Source organism: Denticeps clupeoides, chromosome 3, assembly GCF_900700375.1.
Source record: "Denticeps clupeoides chromosome 3, fDenClu1.1, whole genome shotgun sequence".
Lineage (NCBI taxonomy): Eukaryota > Metazoa > Chordata > Actinopteri > Clupeiformes > Denticipitidae > Denticeps > Denticeps clupeoides.
In genome coordinates this window covers 10,161,900-10,170,439 of record NC_041709.1, presented here as the reverse complement: position 1 = coordinate 10,170,439, position 8,540 = coordinate 10,161,900, and positions in this window count along the sequence as shown.

Sequence of the window (8,540 nt, the reverse complement as noted above, 5' to 3'; positions counted from 1 at the left end):
GTTTGACAAGAAAATTACAATTTAATCTAAATATTCTTTAAAGAGGAAGGTCTTGAGCTGTCGTTTGAAGGTGCTCAGTGACTGAGCTGTTCTGACCTCGAGGGGAAGTTCATTCCACCACCGAGGGGCCAAGACGGAGAAGAGTCTAGATGAATGTTTTCCTTTTACCTTCAGAGATGGAGGGACCAGGCGAGCAGTACTGGAGGCTCGGAGTAGACGAGGTGCAGTGCGGGGTGTAATAAGGGCTGTGAGGTAGGATGGTGCTGCTCCATGTTTGGCTTTGTAGGCCAGCATCAGTATTTTGAACCTGATGCGTGCAGCTACTGGGAGCCAGTGAAGGGAACGTAGCAGAGGGGTGGTATGGGAGAATTTGGGAAGGTTGAAGATCAGTCGTGCTGCTGCATTTTGTAGTAGTTGTAGAGGTCGGATGGTACATAGTGGTAGACCAGCTAGAAGGGAGTTACAGTAGTCCAGTCGTGAGATTACTAAGGACTGAACCAGTAGTTGGGTGGCCTGGGTTGACAGGTAAGGGCGGATTCGTCTGATATTGTAGAGAAGGAATCTACATGAGCGGGAAAGATTGCTGATGTGAGTTGAGAAGGAGAGTTGGTTGTCTATTGTTACGCCAAGGTTGCGGGCTGTTGCAGAAGGAGAGAGCTGCGAGTTGTCTAGGTAAATAGCAAGATCCTGATGTGGTGAAGAATCTGCTGGAATGAATATTAGTTCAGTTTTGGTGGGATTGAGTTGGAGGTGATGGGCTGCCATCCAAGACGAGATGTCTGTTAGACATGCAGAGATTTTGGAAGCAGCATGAAGATCAGAGGGAGGAAAGGAGAAGAGGAGTTGTGTGTCGTCAGCATAGCAGTGGTAGGATAATCCATGTGAGGAAATGACCTCACCAAGTGATCTTGTGTAGAGGGAGAAAAGGAGAGGACCTAGCACCGAGCCTTGAGGGACACCAGTGGAGAGTCTACGTGAGGTAGAGGTGGATCCTTTCCAAGTCACTTAAACAACCTAACTAGAGGTTTCTGGTAAGGTTGGTAGTAGTCTAGAGGGTAACACAGTCGCCTATGAACCAGAAGACCACAAAGTCACAGGCTTAAACCCCACTTACTACCATTGTGTCCCTGAACAAGATCCCTAACCCTGAGTGTCTCCAGGGGGACTGTCCCTCTAACTACTGTTTATACGTCACTCTGGATAATGGCTTCTGATACAGTAAATGAAAATATCTCTAATAAACAATGACTTTGTCCATGACACTATAGAAGAAGTGTCATATTAAAAAATGCTCAAAAACACGATCACTTCTGAGTGTGGACAGGGTAAGAGTATAAAGTGTACTGTGGTGTGTGGTCTGAAGGAACTTGTAAACATGAGGAGTAAGAGTAATGTTCCTCGACACATCCTCTTAAGACCTGTGAGTCATACCTGAACCTACCTGAGAACCTACCTGTGATGGATGTCCCTCTACTGAAGGTGAATTAATTAAAGTGGATTATTCCGTGCAGCTCATCCCCCTTTGGACGAAGCATGTGAGAAAACTGCAGCTGTTCAAACAGCCTTTGATTTTACTGGACGCCGCTCAACGCATGAGTCACTTTCCCTCCAAACGTCTAGATCATTCTCATGCATGGTGAGACGAAACTCGGCGCTCTCACCACGGCCACGTTGGGTCCATTTGAGGCAACACACACCAGATGGGACATCAAATGCACAGAATGTTTAGGTTAAAGCACAGAGAACTACATCATGCTCAATCCCATGTGCACGACTAATAGGACGAACCTTTGTGTCACCATCTAATAGGATCATTTGACACTATTGTTCTTACATGAGTATAATCAGTATTCATACCTTTCTTTATTATTTAAACTTTCTTTTTTTTTTGTTAATACATTTTAGTCACCCATAACCTCATACCAACTGGCAGAACATTACGAAGAAATTAAATAGTAAATTTATGACTCATATTATGGAGTCTTTAATGATGCAATAAATAATAAAACTGTAAATGACTGTAACTCATAGCATCTAGTCACAGTAGCTCAAGGCCCATAGGCAGCAAGAGCAATAAATATTACTAGAAACAGTTTTATAGAGCAATGTGTGAATACACTTCAAACCACGCCACTTGTTCTTCTGGTAATTTTAATTAAAACATTTATTTTTATTTTTGAGAAAGATCCACAGAAGGAATTCAACATGCTGCTTTGAGCATTAACATGTCTTACACAGGGGAAAATGTAATTGCCTGGTGGCTTTTGTAAAAGAAACTGTAAAAAACGCAGCATAGAAATGTCACCACGACGAGTGAATGACATGTGTGAGTGAGACTGTGAGCAGGGGCCACACATCAAACACGCTTACAGCTCGTTGTACCGGGCGGATTTGAAGGCCCTGCCCCGCCCGCTCTGTGTAAACACCCCCGGCGTGTGCTCCGGCACAGCGCCCCTCACCTGTGTTTTATTACAGCGCTGCCTGAGATGATATATAAAGAGGAGAGGTGACAGCAAGCATGGAGCGGCGTGCTGGTGACAGGCGCGGCCCTGCCGTGCCACACCGGTGCGGGATGTTCCCATGCCCTGGAATAAAGGTGCGCTTTGTGCTGCCGTCAGCAGGGGGGTGGCTGAAATTAAATGAAGAAAAATGGCTGTAAATGTGGGCATTGTGGGGGATCACTTTTAATTTTCCCATTTTCTCAGAGGGATGGCTGGTGAGGACAATCGGGTGGAGAGAGTGGGGTCAGCCCTCATCTGCCACACGTTTTTTTTTTAATAACATGAATATTAATGGTGGTGAAGTTGAGTTGATGTAATGGCACTGAAGGGTTTCTTCTGTGTTAACTGGCAAAACCTCCCCCATTACTTTACATCAGTGTGTATAAATGTACACACACACACAAACCAGCCCTTCATGCTCAATCTATATTCATTTTTACTATTCATTCACGTTTTGAATGAATTCATATTTAACAGCTCTGACACGATTACGCATTTAGTCCACGGATGCGATGAAGGGGGGCAGCTAAAAAAACCCTCTTCCAGACGGTAATTTTCCTGCGGACTGGCTCTGCCTCTAATAGCCAAATAATAGTAATGATGCTCCTGGATGCATACAGACTGGAGACATTAGGTCAGGTTCTTGTCAGCAGCTCTTCTTCATGAGGATTTATTACACGCCACAGCGTGTTTACTGAGCACTCCCCCGATGGAGAACACTGGCATTTTCTCAAGGACTCGAGACGTTTCTCTAAAAGCAGTTAAGTAGCCGCCTGTGTGTGTGTGTGTGTGTGTGTGTGTGTGTGTGTGTAGTAGGTGTACAGGTGACTTAGGACCATGGACCATGACTCACCCTGATCAGAAACCCTTAAAACTGAATGTAACGCTTTTACCAGATGCAGAACGCCGGACGTGCTAATGATAATCTGCAAACGACCTGAGCTCCAGAATTGCTGTGTGCTCTCGTTGGCTTAGACGCTGTGTGCCAAAGTCGGAATCGGTGTGAGGCGTAGTACGATTCCAGGTCGTTCCTTTCCACCCTGTGTCCAGCACGGACTGGTTTATGATTAGTTCCAGTGCACGCTCTGCCTTTACCGTCTGCTGGCCTGCAGAGGTGAGGGACAGGCCGCATTCTCTGCCCCGACACACCCTGCGCGGCCAGAGGCTCCAAGACTCGGCGGAGAGAGTCGGCAGGCCTGGGGGAAGATGGTATGGACGGTAACGCGAAACCTCCAGCAACCGTGTGAGATCTGGGCATAGATGAAATCCAGATGAAGCAATATTCTCTTTAAGGTCTGATGAGGAAGATGTGTTAAACACACCAGTCTGGTCTCTACAGCAACGTCTACGCAGAACCGGAGTGTGTCTGAGATAAAAAAAAAAAAAACAACCTGACAGACATTCTAGCAGTTCCTTACTTAAAGTGAAAGGAAAATTAAAGAGAAATTTTAAAATGCTGATCCTTTACTCTCTCTCTTCACCTCGCAGGGTAATAACTTACATATGCTTGAATCTGAACCTAACAGAATCTAAAAGATGATTATAAAGAGCATTATTGATTATGTTAGTGGTAGTAGCAACAGCAGCAGTAGTAACAATAGTATTAGTAGTAGTAATTTTAGTATTAGTAGAAGCAGTAGTAGTTGAACCAGAACCCAAAGTTCAAACCTACTTACCCCTGTCCCTCAGCAAGACACTTAACCCTGAGTGTCTCCAGGGGGACTGTCCGTGTAACTACTGATTGTAAGATACTCTGGATAAGGGTGTCTGATAAATGCTGTTTATAAATGTAGAATGAATTAGTATTAGTGGAATAGTAGGGGGCATTGTGGACTGAGTCGGAGGTGAACTGTCGTGGGGTCTGCACAAAGGCGTACAGCACCGAGGCCACCATCCTGAACGGGGGTGGAGGTGACAGGCCGGCATCTGTGACGAGCCCCGGCCGTGGTTCCCCCACTGGCCGAGGCCAACGGGAGGCCTGATACACTGTCAAGCGACCCTCAGTCAGGCGTGGCCTCGGGAGGGACCAAGGTGCGTTGAAAATAGGGGGGCCCGGGCAGAAGCAGGTACCCGGAGCACGGAGGGATGAAGGAAGGGCGAACCCTCCGCTCTTCACGGGGGAGAAAATGAGGGAGAACGGCCATGCACCACCACCCACAGAATCGAGAAAGAGCTGTCAATCTGTCAATCCTTTCCGTGTCCGGGCCGGGTGAGGTCTCCCGTGTTGAGTCAAATTAAGCCGCAGGCTCCACTCCCGGTGGTGCCATTCCATCAGTTCCTTTACATTTCAGCTTTGCAACCATACTCCCCCGGTTTCCCGCACGCTGCCTGGTGGGTCATGAGAATAACGCTGCCGGATCGCGGGTCGGCATCGTTTACGGTCGGAACTACGAACATCCAACTTTTGTTCTTGATTAATTTGGCAAATGCTTTTGCTTTTTTCCGTCTTGCGCCGGTCCTAGAATTTCACCTCTAGTGGCGCAGCAGGAATGCCCCCGGCCGTCCCTCTTAATCATGGCCCTGGTTCCGAGAACCCACAAAATAGAACCGGAGTCCTATTCCATTATACCTAGCTGCAGTATTCAGGCGAGGCTGCCTGCTTTGAACACTCTAATTTTTTCAAAGTAAACGCTCCTCCTCGAGTCGGGAGTGGGTAATTTGCGCGCCTGCTGCCTTCCTTGGATGTGGTAGCCGTTTCTCAGGCTCCCTCTCCGGAATCGAACCCTGATTCCCTGTTACCCGTGGTCACCATGGTAGGCGGCGAATGTACCATCGAGTGAAGTGAAGTGATTGTCACATGTGATACACAGCAGCACAGCACACGGTGCACACAGTGAAATTTGTCCTCTGCATTTAACCCATCACCCTTGGTGAGCAGTGGGCAGCCATGACAGGCGCCCGGGGAGCAGTGTGTGGGGACGATGTTTTGCTCAGTGGCACCTCAGTGGCACCTTGGCGGATTGGGATTCGAACCGGCAACCTTCTTAGTACGGGGCCGATTCCTTAACCACTAGGCCACCACTGCCCCTTGATAGAAAGTTGATAGGGCAGACATTCGAATGAGTCGTCGCTGCCGCGGAGGGCACGCGATCGGCCCGAGGTTGTCTAGAGTCACCAAAGCGGCCGGGGCACAGTTATCCAAGTACGGGTGGAGCGGTACTATAAATTATTTAATAAAAGTAGTAATAATAGCAATTGTAGTAGGGGCAGTGGTGGTCTAGTGTGTAAAGAAGCGGACATGTTACCGGTTTGAATCCCGAACCGACAAGGTGCCACTGAGCAAAGCACCGTCCCCACACACTGCTCCCCGGGCGCCTGTCATGGCTGCCCACTGCTCACCAAGGGTGATGGTTAAAGCAGAGGACACATTTAGTTGTGTGTACTGTGTGCTGTGCTGCAGTGCTTCACAATGACAATCACTTTACTTTCAGTATTAGTGCTAGCAAAACACACACATGCACACCACGAAGCTGGCCAGCCACACAATAACTTGCAACGCTTTGCTGTTATAAGTGTATTTCATAGATATATAGACACACACACACCTGCATAACAGCCTGCTGCTTTAATGGAAGTCAGCATCGATGCCTCACACGCACGTGGAATACACACCAAAGTCTGGTGTGTTATTTTGACCCCTCTGAGAGCTCGAGCTCAGGTGCGGAATCTGCAGTGCATCCATTTCCCTGACCCGACAGACCGCATAGCGCGGCGTGGTTCTGATGGGGGGATGTTATTTTAGTGTTTTTAGCTTTCACTGACTCTGGCATTGAGATTAGCTCCGAATTGATGGAGGACCAAAGGGGAGGAAATGAGAAGCTTATATCTGCTTATTTCATACTTCATGCATCTTAACAGAGGTTCCAAAATGCTGTTTCAGGCAGCGTCCATGAGGCCTTCCAGGGTCAGGGTGCTAGGGGGAGCATGGTAGTACTGAAGTCACACGCTTTAGATGACAGGCCCAGAGTCGGCCACACCCAGATTAGTATCCTATAAAAACAAATAGGACAACTGGTGTCACTCCAAAACAAATAACTAATATTTCATTCTAAATATTATTCTAATTTGATATTCAATTAGAACCAAATGTTTAACTAAAAACACACAAACCAGAAACAGGCCCTTGCAGTGTTCAGAAGTCAATAAGTAGAATCAGTACTTGTATTGGTTTAGCCCAACCCTGGTTGTAAGTACTCCTTTGACTTTATATAATTCTTCTTTAATTCAATGGCATGTTACTTTCAGTATGCTATTAAAAGTTTTTTTATACGTTTGTTTAATGAAGAGTGTTAACATTCCTAATCATTCAATTCTGTTTAATGTAACATCATCCATTTATACAGTTGACACCTGTAGTGAATTGTTTTGTCTCACAAACAAATGCTTTTCCTTTAATGTAGTTTGGAATATCTTTTTTCGGCATAAGATACATGCAAGCGGCACGCTAATGCAACATCCCGTCGGTCAAGCCTGCCCTGCAGATCATGCAATCATAGTCTTTTTTTTAAATTAGTGGACAACTTATTTGCATGTTTTTGACCAGGCAGCTCCACCTAGTGGTGCTTCCTTCTAATACCACTACTGATATGCCTTATTTCCACTTGAAAAAAAACACTGATAACCATCTGGAGAGCCTGCTTTCTGGTTGCCATATGAATTTTCTGATTCTCTATCCCAAGACAGGTAGCCTCAGTACACAATCTTATCTTACACAATAGTAATTTCTGGGTGATGTTTGGATTAACGCCTTATTCAATTTCACAGTAGATGAAGAATCGCTTTCAGCATGCAGAGAAAATAGAAAAGACAAACCCTCAAGCGCACAACATGGCAAGAATTTTTATACAAGCTTTATTTACAATTTGATTAAGAACTGTACATTATTTTTCAGCATAGGAAGCGCATGGTATCAACACCTTTCTAAATGGAAATCAACCATGAAATTTTCTAACTCAATCAGGAAAAAAGTGTGTGTGTGTAAATATATATATATATATATATATATATTTAATAACCATGTTCTTCCACCAGAGTTTTCCACATACAATATGTACAATATTGTATACAAGCAATATAAAACTTGGCAAATGGAAAGGTTATTTGCTACTTCATTTACAGAGATCTGATTAAATAAAACACCAAAAAATACGTTGGTAGCTTACAACCATATTTTTCACTGAGGTTGCTTGTTTTTCCGAAAGAGACTTGGGTTGCAAGGTTTGTATATATTCTGGACGGTAGTGAAAATTGAAATATCTTGAGCTGTTAATGTTCACAGGAAGTCTCTCGAGTTTGATATAAGCTTCTTGTGCATGATCATGCATTTTTAACACATCTGGCCAACGGCGAATTAGAACAGCAATTATAATATTTATATAAAACTTTAGAATAACTAATTGGCCCTACACGGTAATCATGTTTGGAGACTCATGTCTCAAAAGCACACACACGCAAACACACAAAGGCTCTGAGGAAATGGTTGTCTATTGCATAATAAGAAAGGTGGAGCTGTAATCGAAGTAAAATCCCTATAAAGGACACAGGATGGTCACACATCTGCTGCCCTGCTCTTGCCTGGGCCTTAAAGGTAAAAGCCACGCTCACTGGAGACTGAAATCTTTATGTACTGAATGACTTTTACAGAATATTTAACAAAATCTCTGTGCACTTACAAATCAATGCACTCACATCATATAAAAGTGCCCTCAGCAGCGTTCACCCTGGTCGTCAGATTTAAAGAGTTAGCGAGTAATTCAAAGTAAGAATAAAAAAAAAGGGAGTTAATGCATTAAGGTGAATACTGAATGATTAATACAAATGATAAATAAATACAAAAATGTCTTTATGAAGGAGTGGCTACAATTCAAACTCTGACTACAGCAGAGCAACAACAAAAGGAAAGGGGGAGGACACGTTCCACACAGATTAAGAAACATAAAAACCTTAAGTGGAAAAGTCTTGCAAAGGAAATTTTAAAATAATGGTGACGAGATTAGTGGGCTTGGTCATTCATGTAAGTTATAGGCACCAGTGAGACAT